Source organism: Oryctolagus cuniculus, chromosome 5 (genome assembly GCF_051225735.1).
Source record: "Oryctolagus cuniculus isolate XC-2025 breed Fujian yellow rabbit chromosome 5, ASM5122573v1, whole genome shotgun sequence".
In the NCBI taxonomy this organism is placed as follows: Eukaryota; Metazoa; Chordata; class Mammalia; order Lagomorpha; family Leporidae; genus Oryctolagus; species Oryctolagus cuniculus.
In genome coordinates this window covers 156,578,288-156,601,698 of record NC_142871.1, presented here as the reverse complement: position 1 = coordinate 156,601,698, position 23,411 = coordinate 156,578,288, and the positions used below count along the sequence as shown (strand labels likewise).

Here is a 23,411-nt window from a genome sequence, read left to right as displayed (position 1 = left end):
TCCTGGGCTTGGAAGATGAAATCAAGAGCATGCGCATTTGCTGCAAGGGGTCTCGGGGTAGGCTGACTAGGAAGCATGCTGAGGACAGTCCCAGGTGAGGACAGGGCTGCTGGCTTGCAGACTGTCCCCTCCCCCATCTGCCCAACAAAGGCACTTGGCCTTGGGACTTCCCTGCTCTTGCTCTTGCTGCATGCGTGCCCCTGGGGCTGGTGAGAGCCGTGTCCATGTGCTGCATGGGAAGATGGCACCAAGGCTGGAGGCTGGGAACAGGAGACTTCCAGGTGCATCGGGGCAATGCAGCAGTGACTCCTCGGGTCAGGAGCGACCTTGGCAGGCAGCCTAGGGACACAGAACAGGCACCTGTCAGAGAACCAGAAATTACGGGTGCTTTCATTTGGATTTTTCTCTTGGACTAGTTTTGTGACTTTGGCAAAATTACTAAACATCTCCAGACCTGTGTCCTCAGTTATACTTTTTGTGTGTGTGTGATGATTCATTTGTTCATTCAGCAAATAGGAGCACATTTCAACATGTTTGTGCAAAAATGAAATTACAGAGAAGTTTATTTTGGTGTAAAAAGTTTGGGGTGAGGGGAGGGTGTGGTGGTGCAGTGGGTTGAGCTGCTGCTTGTACGGTCAGCATCCCAGACGGTCGCCTGCAGCTCCACTTCTGACCCCGCTCCCTACCAATGCTCCTGGGAAAGCAGCTCAAGATGGCCCAAGTGCTTGGGCCCCTGCACCCATGTGGGAGACCCAGATGGGGTTCCAGGCTCCTGGCTTCAGCCTGGCCCAGCTCTAGCCATTGTGGCCATTTAGGGAGTAAAGTTGCAAATGGAAGATTTCTCTCTCTGTCTCTCTCTCTCACTCTCCTTCTCTCCCCCACCCCCATCACTCCGTCTTTCAAATAAATAAAATAAGTATTTAAAAAATTTGTAACCTGGCCAGCGCTGTGGCTCACTAGGCTAATCCTCCGCCTGTGGCACCAGCACCCTGGGTTCTGGTCCCTGTTGGGGGGCTGAATTCTGTCCCGGTTGCTCTTCTTCCAGTCCAGCTCTTTGCTGTGGCCCGGGAAGGCAGTGGAGGATGGCCCAAGTGCTTGGGCCCTGCACCCACATGGGAGACCAGGAGGAAGCACCTGGCTCCTGATTTCTCATCGGCGCAGTGCGCCAGCCATAACAGCCATTTAGGGAGTGAACCAACGGAAGGAAGACCTTTCTCTCTGTCTCTCTCACTGTCTAACTCTGCCTGTCAAAAGAAAAATTTGTAACTCGGGCACAGTTTTTTCATAATACTCATTTTCCACAAACTTTTTTTTAAAAAAAGATTATTTATTTGAAAGGCAGAGTTAAAGAGATACAGAGGCAGAGAGAGAGGGGAGAGAGAGAGAGAGAGAGAGGTCTTCCATCTGCTGGTTCACTCCCCAGAGAGAGAGAGGTCTTTCATCTGCTGGTTCACTCCCCAGATAGCTGCAATGGCTGGAGCTGTGCCCATCTGAAGCCAGGAGCCTGGAGATTCTTCTGGGTGCAGGGGCCCAAGGACTTGGGCCATCTTCCACTGCTTTCCCAGGCCATAGCAGAGAGCTGGATCGGAAGTGCAGCAGCTGGGACTCGAACTGGCACCCAGATGGGATGCTGGCACTGCGGGCAGTGGCTTTACCCACTACACCACGGTGCTGGTTCCTCCAAAAACTTTTTAAAGACCTATCATACACATGGAATTCACTGTTTTTGCACTCAGATAACCTTATCTTTTAACCCTATTTTCTTTTGACGTTCCCTCCTACGTGTGAGTGCCTGTGTGCAGACGCTGGAGCTGGCACATCAGCTATGACGCACTCCTGACTCTCAGTCCATCTTTTGTCTGTGGGAGAAATGGATGGGAAACAGGCACAAATAGCAGTAACATTTGATGAGTGAGTACAGTGAGTGCTATCCTAGGGGTGAGGAAAGAAAGGACTGAGTCACGGGAGAGACCCTTAACTCCATCCTGGGTGGTCAGGGAAGGCTGCCTGGAGGAGGCCACACTAAAGGGAGACCTGACCAATGGGAGAGGTTGGCCAGAGATGGGAGAGGACCCTGCCCATCAGTTCACATGGCTGTAGTGCAGAGAGGAATAGTGGTCAGGCGAGCAGGAGCTGGGGGGCGATGGGATATCAGCCCGAAGACAGCTGCACCATGCAGGAATGATGTCGACAGATCCCAACACCATCCTGGGGTGATGTGGAGCCGCTGAATACTGGAAGTGAAGGGATGAGAAAGTTAGATTTGTGCTGTAGAAAAGTCACCCAAGCTGCAGTGTGGGACTTGACTTAGAACATTCCAGGCTCCATGCCGAGGCCCTACAGCCTGATATGGTTTGGGCTGCATCAACAAGTTACTCTGGTCTCTGGTTTCCATATGTGAACCTCACGCATCACAGAGTGCATGAAACCCGCAAGTGCTGCTTGATAGGTTGGCTGGATACACAGCTTTTAATGAGTTTTCCGTGTCTCGATTCTGCCGTATATTAATTTTCTTAAAAGACACTGAAGATGTTCTGCCGTATATTAATTTTCTTAAAAGACATTGAAGATGGCTGAGATTCAATAAGCTAGTCGGAGAGTGACCTTAGAGGCAACTGAAACCAGCACTTCGCTCACACAGAACTCTTCTCTTGAAGCTTTGGAAACTGTTCTGCCCTGGCTTCCCTCTAAAAGCCTGGCACCTGGGGGCTCACTACTCTCTTTATTATTATTACTATTATTATTATTTGAAGGTGGGGGAGAGACAGGACGTTCCATCCACTGGTCACTCCTCCAAATGCCTCCAACAACCAGGGCTGAAACAGGCTGAAGTCAGAAACTCAGAGCTCAATCCAGATCTCCCACATGGGTTGCAGGGGCCCAAGCACTTGGGCCATGTGCAGGGAGCTGGATTGTACTGTTAGTGATACAAATTTCCTTAGAAATGTATTCATAAGAGGGCTGGCTTTGTGGCATAGCAGATTAAATCATGGCTGGTGAAAACTGGAGCCATCAGGACTTGAGCCTGTGCTCTGATACGGGATGCTGATGTCACAGGTGGCAGCTTAACCCACTGTGCCACAACACTGGCCTCTGAAAAACACTTCTTCTTCTTCTTCTTCTTTTTTTTTTTTTGACAGGCAGAGTGGACAGTGAGAGAGAGAGACAGAGAGAAAGGTCTTCCTTTTGCCGTTGGTTCACCCTCCAATGGCCGCCACGGCTGGCTGCAGCCGGTGCACCGCGCTGATCTGATGGCAGGAGCCAGGTACTTATCCTGGTCTCCCATGGGGTGCAGGACCTAAGTACTTGGGCCATGCTCCACTGTACTCCCTGGCCACAGCAGAGAGCTGGCCTGGAAGAGGGGCAACCGGGACAGAATCCGGCGCCCCGATCGGGACTAGAACCCGGTGTGCCGGCGCCGCTAGGTGGAGGATTAGCCTAGTGAGCCACGGTGCTGGCCGAAAAACACTTCTAAAATGGGTACTGACATGACTTCTAAAGGGGCAAAGTGACTTTTCTGGGACTATTGTCTTTCTTATATACTAACGGGCGCTTCTTCCAAGAAAATGCAGAATTAAGTCTGCAAGAGGAAAGAGAGATACCCTTATTTTTTTCTATCTTATTACAGATTAGAGATGACTATTGACTAGAATAAAATATAAACATAGCCTATGTTTCTAATACAATGAGACTTACCCCAGATGTGTAAGTTACAGAAGATTTCCACTACTCCTGTAAAAAGCCTCCAGCCCAGCTTTGTTACCAAGGGAAAGCATTAACTGGCTCTTCCCAGTATTACGGACTGGCTCCAATCTCCAATTCCAGCTTCTCCATATAATTATTTTAAACTGGTTTTACCTGCATTGGAAATATTATGCAAAAGCACCATAGATAAAGTCAACAGAAAACAAAAAAGAAAAAATAAAAGAAAAAAACTGAACAAAAATACCTACAGCAAAGGCTATGGGTAACATGTTAGTATTATTAAGCTAGTAAGACAGACAAGACGTCCAGCACAGAAATGGGCAAAGAACTGGAACAGGAGAAATATGAATGCTCAATGCATAATGCTGCTCTGTTTTATTAGTAACCAAGAAAATGACAATGTGAAGTTAATGAGATATGTTTCACCTATTTGGTTGGTAAGATTAAAAAGAATGAAAATAATAGGTGTGAGTGTGGACTTAGGAAACAGAACTCTCAAATAATTCAAAGGAATATAGGTGAGTAGAAGCCTCACAGAGCATTTTAACAATGCTTACCAAGAGCTTTGGAATGTGTGTACTGTTAGTGAAACCATTTTCCTTAGCTATGTATCCGTAAGGGGACTGGCTTTGTGGTGCAGCAGATTAAATCACGGCTGGTGGAGCTGGAAGCCCATATTGGGGCACCAGTTCAAGTTCTAGCTGTTTTACTTCTGATCCAGCTCTCAGCTAATGGGTCCAGGAAAGCAGTAGATAATGGCCTGAGTATTTGGGACCCTGCCATCAATGTGGGAGACCCAGAGGTTGGCAGATGGCAGGGAAGACAAAGCATAGGCAATGATATTCTCAAACACTTTGTGTTTCACAAGTTTCAGGAGACACTGGCTTGCCCTTCATTTGCAGGCACATGTGTCAATGGGCACTCACACAAGTACACACAAGTATATCAGAATCTGGTGCCAGGAGTCTTCATGACCTCAACCCTGCCTAGTGTCAATCAATCTTCTCCTCCAACAACCACCAGCTATCCATCTCTAACTAACCCTGGGCATCCCACCATGATCCCAGATACAACATGGCGAAAGCTCATTGGCTTCCTGTTTGAACAAACCACCCATTCCCTCCTAGCTCTCTCCTCTCTCCTCTGTCCTTCTAATCCCTGTGGGGTGCACTGACCATTTTGGTATTCACCAGCAGTAGGTGTCTACTGAGCACTGGCAAGTGGCTGCTCCACACTGAGATGTGCTGTAAGCAGAAAATGCACCCAGATATCAAAAAGTTAATATGAAAAGAGAGAAAGAGAAAAAGAAAGATCTTCCATCCACTGGTTCATTCCCCAAAAGGCCGCAATGGCTGGAGCCAGGCTGATTTGAAGCCAGGAGCCTGGAACTTCTTCCAGGTCTCCCACGTGGGTGCAGAGGCCTAAGCACTTGGGCCATCTTCTACTGCTTTCCCAGGCACATCAGCAGGGAGCTAGATCGGAAGTGAAGCAGCTTGGACTTGAACCGGTGCCAATATGGGATATTCCCACTGCAGGCAATGGCTTTACCTGCTGAGCCACAGCACCGGCCCCAAGAAATTATTTTTAAATGATGATATTTTGGGCATGTTGGGCTAAATGAAATATAGTTTACTATAAATTATATATGCTGATTGCCTTGCATTTCCATGGTACAAAGACTACTCCACACTCTACAGCCAAGGGCTATCCTTTGTTTGCTTGCTCTTTGGGCTTCATATCAAACCTGTCAAAGCCCTGACACCATCTGGGGCCCTTCTTCCCTCCTTTCATTTCCTGGGTCACAAAACAATCTCTGCTTATAACAGTGCCTCCTGCATCAGGCTGCTTCCGTTTACTCTCCACTGCAGGTCCAACTCAGCTGCCAGCAAACTCAATAACCTGGAAAATTGAGAGTTAACCTCATTAAAATCCCCCCGAGATGAAAAAGCAAACAAATAGCCAAATAAACTCTCTGAATAACTGTACTGTGTGAGAAGAACTCTTACACGCTAGAAAGTAAAGAACCAGCCACTCAATTTTATTGGCTGCCCTTAATATAAACAAATGCCACTCACCCAGGTCTGAATGGCTCCTTGGGAGGAGCGGGCAGCCCCTTGCAAGCACAGGGGGAAGGAAATGGAGCTGCCGACCTTCTAACCCACAAACAGACAAACAAATGCCCTTTGCAGTTTGCTTTCAGTTCAATCTTAAGGACACATAGCCTAAGCCTCCTCTTAGGAAGGCTTATGTACAGCACATGCACATTTCTTGTCTGAAACTCTGAACTTTAGAGATGATGATCTGGTGAAAAAAAAAAAATCCAGCATCAACCTTCTTCTGGAAAATAAATGGCAAGATGGGAAAAATGGTAATGACCATTCAGTAGATTAGGTCTTGGGGATGAGCAGGAAAAGGGAAAGCCTAACCTGTTCTCATTCTCTTCATCCTCTTCTGCTTGTCCTGTGACAGTGGCCAGCATCAAGCAGAAACAAGCAGGTGCAGGTGGAGCCTGGAGACCCTGGGAGACAGAGCACCCTCTCTCTCTCTTTGGCCAGTGGTGCTTCATTGCTTCTGCAGGGTCGGCCAGTGCTTCTGAGCCCTGCCCTGCAGGAGGTGGAAGCCTCTCACAGTCCAAGCAAGGAATGTGTGGTCTTCAAATTCACCCAGATCCTACAGATCCTGGCGAAAGCCATGATCTATGGCCACTGCAGAAAGACAAGTCTCCTAACATTTCTACCAGACATTGTTCTCCAGCAGTGACTATGGAGTAAGAAGATTGTTCCAACAGCACCAGATAAAGCCAGATGGACTTCATTTTCACGTCCAAGCACTAACCTCATAACTGTGTCCTCTTGACTGGGTGGGCCTTGACTGAGACGAGGGCCTTGGCCATGGCTGCAGAGCTTCTTTCCAACAATAAATGCCAAGTGCAGTAGGGGCTCAGCAGAACTCTAGGAAAGAAGGTCAATGGGTCCACCTTGGTGCACATCCAACCCAAACTTCTGTACACACACACTGGCAGGAACATTCCAGATTTCCAGTGTCGTGAAGTGAGGCTACCGGGGAGGCACAGGTCAGCCGAAGGTGGGTGTGTAAGGATGTGGAAGGGTGTCCAGTGCCTGCCTTGGTGGTGGTAGCAGATCTGCAGATTTCTTCTTCCTAGCTCCTTTGCTTAATTGCCAGCTCGCAGAGCCAACTCCGTCCTCCCAAGGGCTGGCACGTGGGTCACTCCCCGTCTGCCCACAGTGAGACAGAGAGGAGACGGGCATCACACAGAACCCTGGTGCTTGTCCTGATCTGCTGTGAGGAGGGTTTGAGGCCTGCGGCTGCCCATGAGGGTGCCAGGCAGGCTCTGGCCCTGTGCCACATTGTTCCTCCTGTCTCCCCTTTCAAAGGACAACTTGTCTTCTGCCCACAATAGGTTCCTCTTGAGACTGACTTGAACTCAGGGTGACGCAAACGTATTCCAATGACTTCATACGTGCACCCATGTGTCCTACTGACTAACGCGTCTGGTAGGCTTAGACCGCACTAGAATAACCCACACCTAGAAATCTTAACTGCTGGGAATAAAGAAACCAAGTTTTCATCTCTGGGAAAGCTACTATGGAAGATACTTAGTTGACCTTGTGTGCACACAACAGCCTTCACAGAGCAGTGGATCCCCACCTTCCACAGGAGGCATCTAAGGCGCAGAGACGGTGTTAACCAGAATAAACTGAATTACATTGGCTTAACAACCCATGCCTCTCAGTGGCTCTGGACAGCAAATGAGACTTCTCCCCACTTGCAGGTCTGTGTGGCGCTCAGGACAGCTGTCCTCTGCCTGGTGACTCAGAGACCCACGCTGCTCTGAGTCTGACTCTGTCACCCCGACAAGGGGCTCACCAACTTGCCCCAGCAGGGGAAGTGAGAGACCGGAGACTCTCACAGGGGACGCTCACTGCCTCAGGCCAGGAAGGGACAGGAGTTACCTGGAGTCGGATGACCCTGCTTAAACGCTAGAGACTGGGAGAGGCAACCTTCTAGAAGCAGACACGGGTGAACAGTATTATGTACCCCAGATGGAGGTTCAGCAGCATCCACTGCCCTCGTCCCATCTCTTATCTGTCCCCTCCTGTCTCTCCCTTAAAGACTGAGCCCCTTGGATTTTTGGGGACTACATGCTGGAAACAAGGATGCCAATGGAACTAAAGGTTTTAGATCCAGCCCTTGAAGCATCTGATCTCTCTCTTACAAATCACCCAGGGTTTTCTCGGCACCACACTCACCATTTTTGTATACTTACGCAGTTTGGGACACCTGTTCTTTCTAGAGGCACTCACTGTGCCTGGGTGAGAGGGAAAGAAGGCCACACTACAAAGGGACTTCAAAAAGTTCATGTGAAATGCAACTGTAAGTTTATTTTGGTGCAAAAAAAAAATCCTGAAACCCATGCTATGCACAGAAGATGGCAGTTCCTGCTGTGACCTTGTAGGTGGGAGTAGGTAAGGGGTTGATCCTCCAAGTAGAAGGTCATTGCCATTATCAGTGGCAGAGTGAGGAGTTGAACCCCAGTCCGTCTATCTCCATAGCTTTTTTTTTTTTGATAGGCAGAGTGGACAGTCAGAGAGAGAGAGAGAGAAAGAGAGAGAGAGGAAGGTCTTCCTTTGCCGTTGGTTCACCCTACAATGGCCACTGCGGCCAGTGTGTTGCAGCCAGCGCACCGCACTGATCCGAAGGCAGGAGCCAGGTACTTCTCCTGGTCTCCCATGGGGTGCAGGGCCCAAGCACTTGGGCCATCCTCCACTGCACTCCCTGGCCACAGCAGAGAGCTGGCCTGGAAGAGGGGCAACCAGGACAGAATCCGGCGCCCGGACCAGGACTAGAACCCGGTGTGCTGGCGCCGCAGGCAGAGGATTAGCCTAGTGAGCCACGGTGCTGGCCTAGCTTTTTACACTTACCATACACAGAGTCTCCTTGACATTTTCCAATGGGTGCTGCAGAAAACTCTGCATCTTCAGGTAAGTCTAACTATACAGCATATACAAGTTAAAACCAAGGGACTATCACTGGGTAGACAGGTTTCCTAATACCCAAAATGTGGTATAGCCAGCCCAAGCTACATGATACAGAGTTTTTCTTTTTATCTTGATAGTCTGGTATCCAGACCTCCTCTTCAATACAGGAGCCCCAGTTCCCTGCTAATGTGCACCCTCGTTGGCAGCAAGTGAGGGCTCAAGTACTTGGGTCTCTGCCATCCACGTGGGAAACCTGCATAGAGTTCCCTGCTCCCGGCTGCAGCCTGACCCATCCCTGCCTATTGGGGGGCATTTGGGGAGTGAACGAGTGGATGGAAAAATCTCCCTCTCTTCCCCTCTCTGCCTCTCAAATAAAATGAAAAAAAATTAAAACAAATTGAAGAAAAACAAGTTAAATAATACATTCATGAACTTTTGATATGCTAATGTGTTCTATGAATTTCCAGAATTTACAATATGCCACCTTTCCTAGACTTATTGGACTCCAGATCACTTTTGTTTTGCAGGGTTTCCTACTAGACAGAGAATAAAGGCCTAAAGAGTACTAAGGCTGGCTTTCCTGAGTGACTTGGCCCTACAGGCAAGTTTCAAAGAAAGTCTGTTCTAGAATAGTTTGAAAACTGTATCATTGTAGTAAAACTGTTCACAAGTTGATCACAGAGCACAAACCTAATTTGAGCCTGTGTTCTGTTGTAGCCATCAACAAAAGTTGCTTTCTAGATACTTGCTATGTTTGTCTGAACAGGAAAGTTGTGAGTAAAGAAATACAGGCGGTCATGTCTAAAGATATGATGGGCAGAGACTGGCGCTGTGGCACAGTGGGTTCAGCTGCCATCTATGGTGCCAGCATCTCACACGGGCACCGGTTCTAGTCCTGGCTGCTCCACTTCCCATTCAGCTCTCTGATATGGCCTGGGAAAGCAGCAGAAGATGGCCTACATCCTTGGGCCCCTGCACCCATGTGGAAAACCCAGAAGAAGCTCCTGGCTTTTGGATTTGGCCTGGCCCAATCCTGGCTGTTGTAGCCATTTGGGGCATGAACAGGCGAATGGAAAATCTCTCTCTCTCTCTCCCTCTCCCTCTCTCTCTGTAATTCTTTTAAATCAATCAATCTTTTTTTAAAAAAAAGATATGATAGGTAGTTCCTTTTGAGATTGAGTCACCGTTGCTGAGAGAATCATACAAGAGTGTCCTAGCAATCCTTGGACAGGTGGCAGCCATTATTACTAGCCACCTCTGGGGTGGAAGGGATGTAATTTCTTTCCAAACTGCTCACCACAGGCATGTGGTTTGGCTAGGGTAATCCACAGGTAACATGGTGCTTGGCTAACCCATGGCATATCATAGAGATTCAAGTCCTTTCCAGTATTTCTGGACTGGGTAGCTTTTGATCCAGTAGCATGGCCCATAATACTCTGCAGTTGTTTGTTCAGACTGTGAATTGGGTCTGACCAACCGAGCCAACTTCTAAGACTTTTGGCCTCAAGAACTGTGGTAGGAGACGAGGACAGCATTGTGGTGCAGTGGGGTCAAGTTGCCCCTTGCGACATCAGCATCCCCTCTCGGAGCTGCTCCACTTCTGATCTGGCTCCCTGCTAATGCACCTGGGAAGGCAGCAGAAGATGGCCCAAGTATGGGTTCTTGATTTTGGCCGGGACCAGCCTCAGGTGTTGAGATCATACGTGGAGTGAACCAGTAGATGGAAGATCTCTCTCACTGTCTCTCCCTCTCCCTGTCTTTCAGATAAAGAAATATTTTAAAGGAAAGAAAGAAATGTGGTAGGTGAAAAGAACTCCCCAGGAATTATTTCTGATAATTAGATATGCGATTCTGCGATGATTTGGCTAAAAACTGAGAACACTCCCATAATGTACGTATTTCAGTGAAAACAGAAGCTGGCTCCCAGAAGTACAGCTGTCAGGAAACACCAGATTGCATGCATCCAGCTCTCTGCTGCGGTGGAATCAGCAAAACTGCTTAGCAGATCCTGCATATTTGAGCCCACCAAATGGCTGGAAGAGATATCTGGAACCTTGACATAAACACAAATGAAAATGGTTCACGAGATTAAGAAAAGCATATGACAGCATTCAACAACCATTTAAAGATATAAACTCTTAGAAACATAGCAATACAATTTCCTACATCTGAAAAAGGACAAAGCAAAAGATCCCACAGCTAATACTGTCATGGAGGTCTCTTGAACACATTCTGTTCAAGACAAGAAACAGGACCAAACACAAACTCCCATGAACGTTGTGCTGGAGGTCCTGGTCCCTGTCACACGGCAAGAAGAAGAAACAAAGGCACCAAGATTTCAAAGGAAAACGCAAAACCACTTTCAGTGGTGTGACTGCGCACCTGGAAAATCCTAAGGAATCCACAAACCAACAAAAGAATTCATCAAATTTGCAGGATGTAGGTCAATAAACAAAAACCAGTATTATTTTATATACTAATAAGAAACAAAATTAAAATGAAATAAAACAGTGGCATCAACACAAAATACTTTTGAATAAACTTAACAGAATTTTGAAACAATGCTAAGAGTTTTAAGAAGACTTACACGAAGGCAGAGATGTATCATATCTATGGGCTTTCTTATTCAACTCAAGACTCAGTGTTGGTAAGCTGTCAGTTCTCCCCAAATAGACTCATATCTTCTTAACCAAAATCCTGAGAGATATTTATCTTTTGGTAGAAATGGCATGGAATAGCCAAAACAACTTTTATAAAGGACAAAATTGGAAAAATTATACCATCTGATTTTTTTTTTATTTTTTAACAGGCAGAGTGGACAGTGAGAGAGAGAGAGGGAAAGGTCTTCCTTTTGCCGTTGGTTCACCCTCCAATGGCCGCCACGGCTGGCTGCAGCCGGCGCACCGCGCTGATCTGATGGCAGGAGCCAGGTACTTATCCTGGTCTCCCATGGGGTGCAGGGCCCAAGGACTTGGGCCATCCTCCACTGCACTCCCTGGCCACAGCAGAGAGCTGGCCTGGAAGAGGGGTAGCCGGGACAGAATCTGGCGTCCCGACCGGGACTAGAACCCAGTGTGCCGGCGCCGCAAGGCGGAGGATTAGCCTAGTGAGCCGCGGCGCCAGCTACCATCTGATTTTATGGTTATTGTAAAGGTACTGTAATTAAGATTTTGGGGGCCGGTATTGTGGCACAGTGGGCACAGCAGCTGCCTGTCATGCCATTATCCCATATGGGCACCAGTTCGTGTCCTGGCCACTCCACTTCCAATTGGGCTGCCTGCTAATGGCCAGGAATAGCAGCAGAAGACAGCCCAAGTGTTTAGGCCCCTGCCACCCACACAGACCAGGATGAAGCTTCTGGCACCTGACCCAGCCTGGGCCATTGAGGCCATCTGTGGAGTGAAGCAGTGGATGAAATCCCCCCCCCCGCTCCCCGTAACTCTGACTTTCAAATATGTAAATAAACCTTTAAAAAAAGATTTTGGCATTTATATAAATCAAATCAATGGACAAATAAATCAATGGAACAGAATGGAGAACCCAGAAATAGAAACATATATAAATGGTCTACTGATGTTTTAAAAGACTACCAAGCAAATTCAATGGAAAAGGAAGAGCTTTTTAAAACAAGTTTCTATAGCAATTGGATATTCATATGAAAAAATTAGAGACATTGAGAGAGTGAAAAGGTAATACATATACTTAAAGAAAACACTTACAAATTACTGATAAAAGGTTTTTATGTAGAGTACATAAAGACTTTTATGCTGAACATACAAAGAACTCTCAAAATGCAGTAAAACAAAAACAAACACTCCAATTGAATAAATTAAAAAAAGGATTTGAACAGACATTTCACCCACGGAGATACAGAAATAGCAAAAACATTTAAATAAATAAAAGATGTTCAACAGCATTAGGCATTAGGGAAATGCAAAGTAAAGCCACAATGAGACACCATTTGACCAGAATGGCTGAAATTAAACTGATTACATCAAACATGGATAAGGAGTCGGAGCAACTGGATTTCTCGTTATTGTCAAATCACCTTGGAAAACTCTTTGGCAGAGTTTAACTACCTAAGGTAAACGTATCCCTTTCTAGTGACTCAGCTTTCCACTGCTAGATGCCGACTCAAGAAACACTAAGGCGTGCAGTCATAACAAATCTTTACAAGCATGTCATGTCCATTTGATTCATAACACCAAAATGGAATCCCACCCAAATGTCCATCAGCAGGAGAACCCATGACCAACCACATCTGGTGTAGTCACACATTGCAGTGCCACTCAGTAATAATAAGACCGGGAAAGCAGTGGAGGATGGCCCAAGTGCTTGGGCCCTGCACCTGCATGGGAGACCTGGAGGAAGCACCTGGCTCCTGGCTTCAGATTGGTGCAGTGCACCGGCCGTAGTGGCCATTTGGGGGGTGAACCAATGGAAAAGGAAGACCTTTCTCTCTGTCTCTCTCTCTCTCTCACTGTCTAACTTTGTAAAAAAAAAAAAAAAAAGAATGAATAAAGAGACTAGAAAGAATGTAGGTGAACCTCAACAGCACACTGAGCTTAAGAAGCAGAGTACACAAAGGTACTTATTGTTCCATTCACACTGGGGTTGTGCACTGCTCAGCCACAGGAATACATCCCGAGAAACACATCAGTTGGCAACTGTATCATTGTAGGAACATCGTGGAGTGTACTTAACACACACTGGGCCGGCTGTGATGTCACTGGGTGACACAGTCCTATGAGATCACCACCACGTCTGCAGCCATCATCAACTGAAGTGCCATTTTGTGTGTTTGCATTTGAAGTTCTATAATAGGCAGACTAATTTATGGGGATAGAATAGAGGTAGGTTACAGCAATATTTTGTATCTTGTCTGGGTGGTGGTTACACAGATGTATAGTTTAGTTTGAAAACTCACTGAATCAATACATTTATGATCTGTAACTTTCACTTATAAATAAAATGTAGCTGAAAAACAAAAAGAACAGCTGTGGATTCTAAATGCTGCTTTCTAAGTCTTTCGTTTCAGGGCAGATGTTCAGTCCAGTGGTTAAGATGCTGATGAAGATGCCCGTGTCCCATATCAGAGTTCTCAGGTTTGATCCTACCCCCTGGCTCCTGTCCCCACCTTCTACTAATGCACGCTCTGGGAGGCAGCAGTGAGGGTTCAGCCAACTGTGTCCTTGTCATCCACAAGGTAGACCTGGACTCATTTCTCAGCTCCTGACTTTGGTGTTTCTGGTGCTGGTCATTTAGCTTGAAAAAGAAACTCTTAGGAGCAAACACTGGGGCAGGTGCTTGGTGGAGCAGTGTAGCACAGCTCGGGACACCTGCACCTGCTTCCAACCCAGTTTGCTGTTGATGTGACCCTCGGAGGCAGCAGGCAATAGCTGGAGTGCATGGGTCCCTGCCACTCATGTGGGAGACCCAGTTTGAGTTCCAGCCCTGTGGCTTCAGCCTGGCTCAGCCCTGGCTATTTTGGGCATCTGGGGAGTGAACCTGGTGGATGGCAGCTTTCTCCCATCTCTATGTCTGCTTTTGAAATAAAAAGATGAAAATAAGTAAATAGAAAATAAAAAGTCAAAATATAAATTATTTTTAAAAAGAAGAAACTTTAAGGTGTATATATAAAATTGTGTGTCCTCTACACAGAGGAGTCATTTGTTATATATTTAATACTCCAGAGGGTTTGGGAATTTTACTTAGAAATTTGCCTGATCTTGTGTTTCTAGAAACATGCTCTTAGATACCCCCTCCCCCAATGGATAAGTTTGTCTGTGAAAAAAAAAAAAAAAAGAATGTGGCCGTGGACTCGCATCTCTCACCCTTCCACAGGTTATTTTCACCTCTCTCTCCTGTGTTATCTGCTGGTCTCACCTCCACCTTACCTCCCTGATTGAGATGGAAGTGACTTCAAGGGAGTTTAAGGCCTCAATTGGAAAAGCAGGGAACTTTTGCACTGGCTCCCAGGGCAGGAAAACGCGCCCATCTCAAGCAGGTGTTGGGTGTCAGGCTCTGTGCCTGACTGATACTCCAGGGGCATGATGCTGTGTGTCACAGAATCTCCTCCAGTGTCTGGGGTGCTCCGAGGGCAAGCTGGGCTTTGGGACGACCTCTCACTTCATCCCCACCTTTCACAGACATTGTGAAGGCCATTGTCAAAGAGATCTGGGAGCAGACCACAAGCTGCCCTGCGTCGCTGAGACCAGACTCCAGCTCCCAGCGTTCTCTCTGCCCTTGGCCCCAGCTGGGCCAGCTTTTGGGTGCCCCTGGTATAAAGCAGGTGCCATTGCTCCCGGCAGCTAAGTGTCGCTTCTTCTCTGAACAACCACAGAACCTGCTCTCAGCTCCTCTCCCAGACGTGGATACAGCACAGAACGGGGTGGGTGTGCGCCAGCTCAAGTCCTGTGGCGCTGCCTACACGACACCGGGCCGGCTCATGCCTCTTAGTCTCCAGTTCTGTTAACTGGTCTGATGAACAGTGCTTGTGTGTTTCCCTAAGGATTTAGAAGATCAATCCTGATCTTAGCACCTGTCAGCATTATTTCTATTATATTTACCAGTTACAGTAATCTAAAAAATACTCTGCAGTTGTTGCCTCCAGGTGAAATCTTGAGTTCCAAATTAGATTGTCATTTCTGTGAGAGTCAAGACAGCGTGTCTACTCTTTTTACATAACTCCCACTGTAGCTAGGGTGGCGCTGGGCTTGGGGCAGTACCAGCAGCAGCATGATAAGTCACGATGGGAGAGTTGACACAGGACCTGGTGTGCTTCTTCATATACCATATACACACCTAGACTCATACACGTGCATACAAAGTTTGTGAAAAAAATGAATTCAAACATAAGGTTACGGGACCTGCGCTGTGGCGTAGTAGGCTAAGCCTCCGCCTGAGCATCCTATTTGGGTGTCAGTTCATGTCCCAGCTGCTCCTCTTCCAATGAAGCTCCCTGCCAATGGCCTAGGAAAGCAGTAGAAGATGGCCAAAGTGCTAGGGCCCTTGCACCCCTGTGGGAGACCTGGAAGAAGCTCCTGGCTTTGGATTGACATAGCTCTGGCTGTTGCAGCCATTTGGGTAGTGAACCAGTGACTGGAAGACCGTTCTCTGTCTCTCCCTCTCTCTCTCTATAACTCTATCTCTCAAATAAATAAGTAAAGTCTTTTAAGAAAAGATAAGGTTACTTAGATACATAAACAATTTTGAAATCCATGCATAGCTTTTTCATAGTGCGTATTTTCATAAACTTTTTGAAGATCTCTCATGCACACACACATGTATACACATACATGTACGTATATATGCACAGTGACAGGTGCTCCAACCTAAGGACTTTTGCATTACAATGCTCTTCCCCCAAATCGTACACTGGAGACAGATTTTCCCCATGCAGATAAATGTTTCTATGCTTGACTGGTTCCTGTTACACTTGAATTTTCTTTGGGAACCTTGTGTGTCTTTGCAGCAAGCCCAGCTCTTTAGCGGAAGTCAGTGGCTCAAGCTCTTCCTTTCTGAAAGAGGACAGAGGAGCTGGCGAAGCTGCAGGTTACAAAGATACTTTGGATCCTCCTAACAGCGTGGTTGCAGGGTATTTGTTCCTGAGGCAAAGATGCCTTCTCCCGAAGGGGACTCCAAATGGTGACAAGAAGATAAAGGCCAGCTGGCTGGCTGCTCGATGTGTCCCCAGGTGACCCCAGCTTTTGTGTGGGAGAACAGGAATGTCCTGACTGCTAAGAATAACAGAAGGTGACACCATCCTTGCTGGCTTATGGGATGACTTCAGCAGGTGCTCCAGGATGGTCCCCTGCCTTGCTGCTCTGTCTGGGGCTTCCCTCTCCTGGCTTGCTCAGGGCTTCTGGGATGAGCAAGGGAGGGGGACAGATGGAGAGCCCCATCGCAGCCCCAACACTTCCCTCTCCGTGACCTCTTCAGCACCACAGGCCTCCAGGCCATGCAACAGAGCAGGACCGAGAACCTCCCAATTCAAACCCAATACCCCCAAACTCCTCATACCCACTCTCTTCTTTTAAAAAAAAAATTATCTGAGAGATGGGTGAGAGCAAGAGCGAGAGCGAGAGTGAGAGAGAGAGACAGAGACAGAGACAGAGAGCGCTCCCATTCACTGGCTCACTCCCCGAATACTTGCAAGGAAACTGGGAGTCAGGAAAACCACCTGGGTCTCCCACAGTTGGAGGGGGAGGGCAGGGGCCCTAGAACTTGTGCCATCACCTGCTGCCTCTCAGGCTGTGCATCAGCAGGAAGCCAGATCAGAAGTGGAGCTGAACTCAAACCCCTGCACTCTGACTTGGGACGCTGGTGTCTCCCCCCGCTTCTCAAGTGCTCAGGAAAACACCTGCTTGATTTTCTGCCGCCCAGCTACACTGCTGTCCCCAGGTCCCAACAGTTGGGACAACTCTATCTATCCACAGACCCCTGGATGTTACCTGTAGCTTTCATTTAAACCAAATCTCAAGGTATACATAAAGTACGATTTTCAAATTCCTGTTTTTGTTTTTGGTAACCAGTTAATTTTGACATCTGTCCTCCCCCCCCCCCCCCAGGGAGGCAGCCAGCACTGAAAGGCAGAGGCTGGAGGAAGAGGAGGCATCACATCCGATCCATCTCGCCCCTGATCCTCACCAGAAACCTCTCCGGCCTCCGACTCTCCCCACCACTGTCTCTTGCGCGCGCTCTCTCTTTCTCTCTCTCCTTCCTTCCCCACCCCATTCCTGCGAGGCAGCACAGAGAACGTTGCCACTGGTCTGGTGCACACTGAGTGACGGCCTCACTCCCACCCACCCAGACACCCCCTCTGCCCGCACACATTTCTTTGGCTCTTCAGCTTGCCCGGCAGAGCAAAATCGGGTGGAGGTCCAGGTGGGAATTTTACTCTCATGGCTTTTCCTAAGCCCAGGGCATCGTCTTCTCTGCCCTCACGGTTTATGTCAGCCCTTCTCTTTCCTACTTGGTTGGACAGAACTCAGGACCCCATAGTTACCCGGCCTCCCTCCCCTCCACTCTGCTCATGACGCACCGCAGGGAATCTTCACCCCGGGGTCCTTGATGTCACATTGCTATTATTTCCCTTTGTGGTCTGGTATGGCACTGTCCTTAGAACCCATTAGAAAGGGCCCCTGCCCCGACCCAGGGCACCCTGCACTGGGAATGCCTCTTTAAATCAATTCAAGATCTCCTGTGGGACCTGGCTAAGTCCTTGCCTGGACTCCTTCTGGAACACTTGCTGATCTTTTATGCCATGTGGGGGGTCTACCAGATACCCGAAGGGCCCAGAGCTGGCGTCTATAGGGTCATCCAAGGCCCCAGGCTGAGCTGTAGTACTAGAAGGGTGGCTTGTGAGATCACTGCCACCAGATGGAACATTCTTTTTTTTCCTCTCAGAATTATACCATGCTGGGACTACTGCTGAACTGATTTTAGGTGATTTAAATTGTTTACACAGCCTATTCCCCCTGCCTTGCAGAAGTATGGCACTCTGCAGAGCCCAGGAGTGACTTCCTCTTGTATCACCTTGCTTCCCTTGGGAAATAAACATAAACATATCAGGCCATTTCCGGAATAAAGGAAAAGGACATAAAATAGCAAGAAACACAATAAAAACCTATACCCATACTTCCACCAAAATATTAAGCTGCCAGTCTCATGAAACACAGTATGGTATAGTCTGGGTCGAGAGTTAGAAGAGATGAGTTCTAGTCCTGACTCTATGGTAACTATTTGTGTGATTTTGGGCAAGGCACTTCACCTCCCTGGGCCTGTTTTTTTCATCTTTAAAATTAAATGGATGGATGGATGAATGTGTGATTCGGTGAGTGGGTGGATGGATGGAAGGATGGATGAATGGATGGATAGATGATGGATATATTGATGGATGGATGGATTGATAATGGATGGATGGATGGATTGATAATGGATGGATGGATAGTTGGGTAGATGGATGGATGAAGGAGTGGATGGATGGATAGATAATGGATGTACAGGTGGATGAATAGATGGATGGAGGGAGGGATGGATGGATGGATGGATGGATGGATGGATGAATGAATAGGTGGGTAGATGGGGAAATTTGCCAGAGTGGAGAGAAGCATGGGGGGGGGTGGAGCTTGTGCTGAACCCTCTAAACCTCTCTGATTGCTTCAAATTTGTCATCTCCTTGGTCATCTTCTGTATCTCACCTCACTTACTGCTTTGTTTCTGAGAGCAATTTGATGAAGCGCCAAAAAGAAGACTTCGTGAGTCAGAAAAACCCACATTTCCCTTCTACAATGTGAATAGCGACCCATGGGGAATTCAGAAGCTCTCAAGTGTCGCCCTCTTTATCAGCACAAAGAGGTGACGATACCTGTCTGGTGGGGACGTGGGAATGGAGATGCTCTGCAGCCATGCGCCCAGGTGCAAGGTCATGTTTACAGTGACTACTGGGACTGCTCTCTCCTTCTTCCTCTCTGCAGCTGCCCATGGGATCCCCATCTGGTTTACTCAAAACATGGTTCCAAGTGATTTCACAGCTCCCGAATGGAACAGAGCAACAGAGGTCACTAGATAAGGTGAGGGGACCACGTGGTGCTCATCACACGTCAGGAATCAAGAGGCAGAGTGAGAGAGAGGCCGGCGCTGTGGCTCACTAGGCTAATCCTCCACCTTGCGGCACCGGCACACCGAGTTCTAGTCCCGGTTGGGGCGCCGGATTCTGTCCCGGTTGCCCCTCTTCCAGGCCAGCTCTCTGCTGTGGCCCGGGAGTGCAGTGGAGGATGGCCCAGGTGCTTGGGCCCTGCACCCCATGGGAGACCAGGAGAAGCACCTGGCTCCTGGCTTCAGATCACCGCAGCGGCCATTGGAGGGTGAACCAACGGCAAAGGAAGACCTTTCTCTCTGTCTCTCTCTCTCACTGTCCACTCTGCCTGTCAAAATAATAATAATAAAATAAAAATTAAAAATAAAATGACTTGTTTAAAAAAAGAGTGAGAGAGAGGAGAGAGAGGGAGAGAGAGATCCGATCCTCCATCTGCTGGGATCACTGACATAATTCTTACTTCGTGGCTCTGTACAATCTGAGACTGGGAGGAAGGCTTTCAGTGATCCAAGCTGACCCCCCCCCCCTTCACTGCTTCTCAAAAACACATTCTCAGAGTGGCCAGCACTGTGGCGCCGCCCGTTAAGCCCGTGCCGGGGATGCCAGCCTCTCACATCAGAGCACTGGTTTAAGTTCCACCTGCTCCACTTCATAACCAGCTTTCTGCTAATGCACCTGAGAAAGCAGAGGAAGACAGCCCACGTGGGAGACCAGCATGGTGTTCCTGGCTCCTGGCTTCAGCCTAGGCCAGGCCTGACTATTGCAATGAATCAACAGATGGAAGATCTCTCTCTCTCTCTCTCTCTCTCTCTCTGCCTCTCTCTCAGCCTTTCAAATAAACAAAATAAATCTTAAAAAGAAATAAGTTCTCTGGACAGCTGTATCAGTGACCATATCTGAAATGCAGGTTTTCGGACTCTGCTTACCCTGATGGGTCAGCAGCTGTGGGGGTGAGGCCCAGGCATCCGAGAAAGGCTGTTCAGGTGATTCTAACAGACCTGAAGTTTGAGAATTGCAGTCCTAATGTGTGACTTTCCTAAGCAGTACTGGGTCAGAGAACAATGCCCCCTTGCCCCAAATCCCAGGGTTCCCTTTTGGTGTGCTGAGCCACTTGCTCTAAAGCAGGCTCAGAATCAGAAGGTCCCTCTGACCGTCCCTTGTGTCTCCCTTTCTCCGCTCAGGGCCTGGGGAGCTCACTGCCGGGTCCCTTATCTACCCGAGTAGACCCAGCCTACAAAGAACACCACAGCCCTCGGGCTTCCTGCTGAAATCCCATTAACCAGAGAAGACCAAGTCATATCACAGGAAGAGATGGAAGCCTGCCAGCCCCCAAGGACAGACTTCCGTCCATGCCACTGTCTCCTGCTTCAGTCCCCTAGAGAATCCCATACAACCCTCTGTCCACGCTGTGGGACAAACAGACTCAGTGCCAGGCCCCCGCATGCTCTCCCAGCCCCTGATCTCCACTCAGAACCATTTACTCGTCCCCTAAAAACTGGCTACTTCCCCTCTCCTCGCCTCCCCTTCTGAGTCAAGCTTCTGAGTCACGTTGGGCTATAAAGTAATCCCCTCTGCGATCGCCTCTGTATGTATTACATCTGTGCCTTTTCTGCAATTAATCGGTCTTTATCAGTTTATTCTAGCAAAGCTTCGGAGCTTGAAGGGTTCATTCCCTTCGCCCCCACATTAGCATACCTGACGGATAATCTTCTTGGCCACTACGTGAGTATTTCCAGCAACAGGGAACTCACCCCATGAGGCAGCTGGTCAGAAGCCCTCACAATTGCACATTTTCTCATTTTAATGAGATAAATCTGACTTCTTGTCGCTTCCACCTGCTGGCCTTGGCTCCATCCTCGGAACGCAATTCAGAGTTATAGCTGATTCGAGATCACGCAGCCAAAGCGAACACGGAGCATAAACTGGGAGGGAGGCCAGTACCTTGTCTGTCCTTTCAACCAAATAAAACAGCAAGATTAAGGGCTGTCCCCGGCAGTTGTGAGATTATGATAAATATCAGTATTAATAACAATAGTGACAGTAATAATTACCCACGGCTCGATTTGGATGCAGGTCAAGAAACCATCCGAATCAAATTACACGTAAGAAAAATACCGGCGCTCGGAGCAGAGAACCTTTGCGGAGAAAAATGTTCTGTGTGACAAGTGCTTCCCTTCTAACCGGGTTGAGCGGCTTCTTTCCAGGCTAAGGAGACTCGGGGCCAGGCAGCCCCTGGGTTCTCTGTGTGGAAAGACCTGCGCCTTTTCCTCCTCACCCCTCAGCCACCGAGGCTTGGAGTGGAGTGCACCTGTTTCTCAGTGGGGGTCCTTTCTCTGTTTATGGTGGGCCATTGCTAGGAGGGGCAAGGAGAAAGCCAGATGGCCTCACACTAGACAGGGAGGCAGGCAGGGGCCAGGGGCTGCGGCCTCCGGTTCCCCCTGTCTCACCGCCATGAGCACCAGAGCTCCAAGCTCTGCCCGGGCACTTTTACCAAAGATTTTTTCCCTCCCCCAAATTTGAACCTGGAGAGTGTTTACTTCCTGTCAGCCCCCAGGGACCCGCTGATTTCCCCCATTACCGCAAATTGCTTCTCAAGGATGCGTTGCATTTGTTATTAAGATGCAATCAGAGTGGCAGACCTGATGAACAGCCTCACCCCGCGGGCCCCCAGCCCCCGCAGCTGCCTCGCGAGGGGAAACGAGGGAAGCAGAGGCCCCGCCCTGGCTGCAGGGAGCAGACGGCTTGGGTGGGAGCGCCGGGAGGGGGCGGAGACGCGCAGGTTCCTGGGGATCGTGGTGGGTGTCGGGCCGTGTGACAGGCCTGTGGGATAATGACGGCCATGGCTGCCCGATGAGGCAGAGGACGGGCTGAGCCGGGCCTTCCGGACGAATGAGCACAGAGCGTGTCTTCAGGTTGAGTGGCAGGATGATGGGCCTGCGGGTGACGGCCGGCCCGCGTCTCCCGTCAATCAGAGGGCTCCCAAGCCTCCCCCGCTCTGCCACCTCCGCCTCCACCTCGGGACCCCTCCTGCTTCGCCCACCTCTGTCAAATCTTCCAGCGCCGTCTTGGGTTCTGTCCACGAATGCAGGCAACACAATGCACACAGACGCGCACCGGCCCAACTCCCAGCCCCTTTTCTCGAAGACGTCTCCCAGCCTTTCTCCGCTCTCCTTACACTGGGCGTTTTGTTTGTTTTCTAAGTTGCACGCAGCTTCATCGCTGCGTGAGAGAAGGAGCAGCCCGGGAAGACCCTGGACACAGAAATGAGTCAGTGACAAGGGCAAGGGTGAGAAAGAGCAAAAACAGGGCTGCCACAAGTTCAAGTGCACAGCCTGGTTACCGGAGGAGCCAGCTCAGCCGTCCTGCACCCTCCATGCGGTTACAACCCAAAGCAGGGGCTGGCGTGTGGTGCAGCCAACGCCTGCGCTGTCGGCGTCCCATATGAACCTGTTTTGGATCTTGGGTACTCCGCTTCCAATCCAGCTCCCTGCTAATGCACCTGGGAAGGCAGCAGAGGATGGCCCAGGTGCTTGGGCCCCTGCACCCACGTGGGAGACCCAGATGGAGCTCCAGGCTCCTGGTTTCTGTCGGTGTGGCCATTTAGAGAGTGAATCAACAGATGGAAGATCTCTCTGTCTTTCTAACTCTGCCTTTCAAATACATAAATAAACCTTAAAAAAATCATCTTGATGTGGGGCAGCTTGCAGCAGTGCAGGTCCTGCATTGTTGGGTTCCCGTTAGATCTGCTGAGTGCATTTATGGAAGAAAAAAGAGCAGGAAGGAAAGAGAGAAGGATGGGGAGGGGAGGATTTTTGTAGCATTAAGGTGAGAAAAGACATCTATCCATTGCCCCAAACCTGCCTGTTCCGTTGCCCGCCTCTATTCTCTGAGCCTGCCTACCCCATTCTAAGTGGAGAGAGTAAAAGAATCTCACAGGGTTGTGGCCAGGAGAGTGTGCAAAGCTACATAGCACCTGGGTTGTACTTTTTCTTTCACTGGGGGAAGGAGGTGGTTAAGGCCACTGGTGTTTAGAAACTAAAGTAACTTTTGGCATTATGTATAGGCCCAGATGTAGCCTTGGGGGGACCAGGAAGGCTACAGTATCC

At 48.8% G+C, this 23,411-nt stretch overlaps 1 long non-coding RNA gene across 1 annotated transcript; it reads right to left on the bottom strand.

Moving 5' to 3' along the window:
• Positions 1-1,371: 1,371 nt before the first annotated feature.
• LOC149126816 (uncharacterized) lies at positions 1,372-21,791 on the bottom strand. The gene is made up of 6 exons (XR_016233494.1): positions 21,357-21,791; positions 21,001-21,256; positions 6,541-6,656; positions 5,450-5,604; positions 3,697-3,858; positions 1,372-2,234 (listed from the first exon to the last, which is right to left on the bottom strand). It is a non-coding gene; the product is annotated as an uncharacterized LOC149126816 (long non-coding RNA).
• Between the last annotated feature and the right edge of the window lie 1,620 nt (positions 21,792-23,411).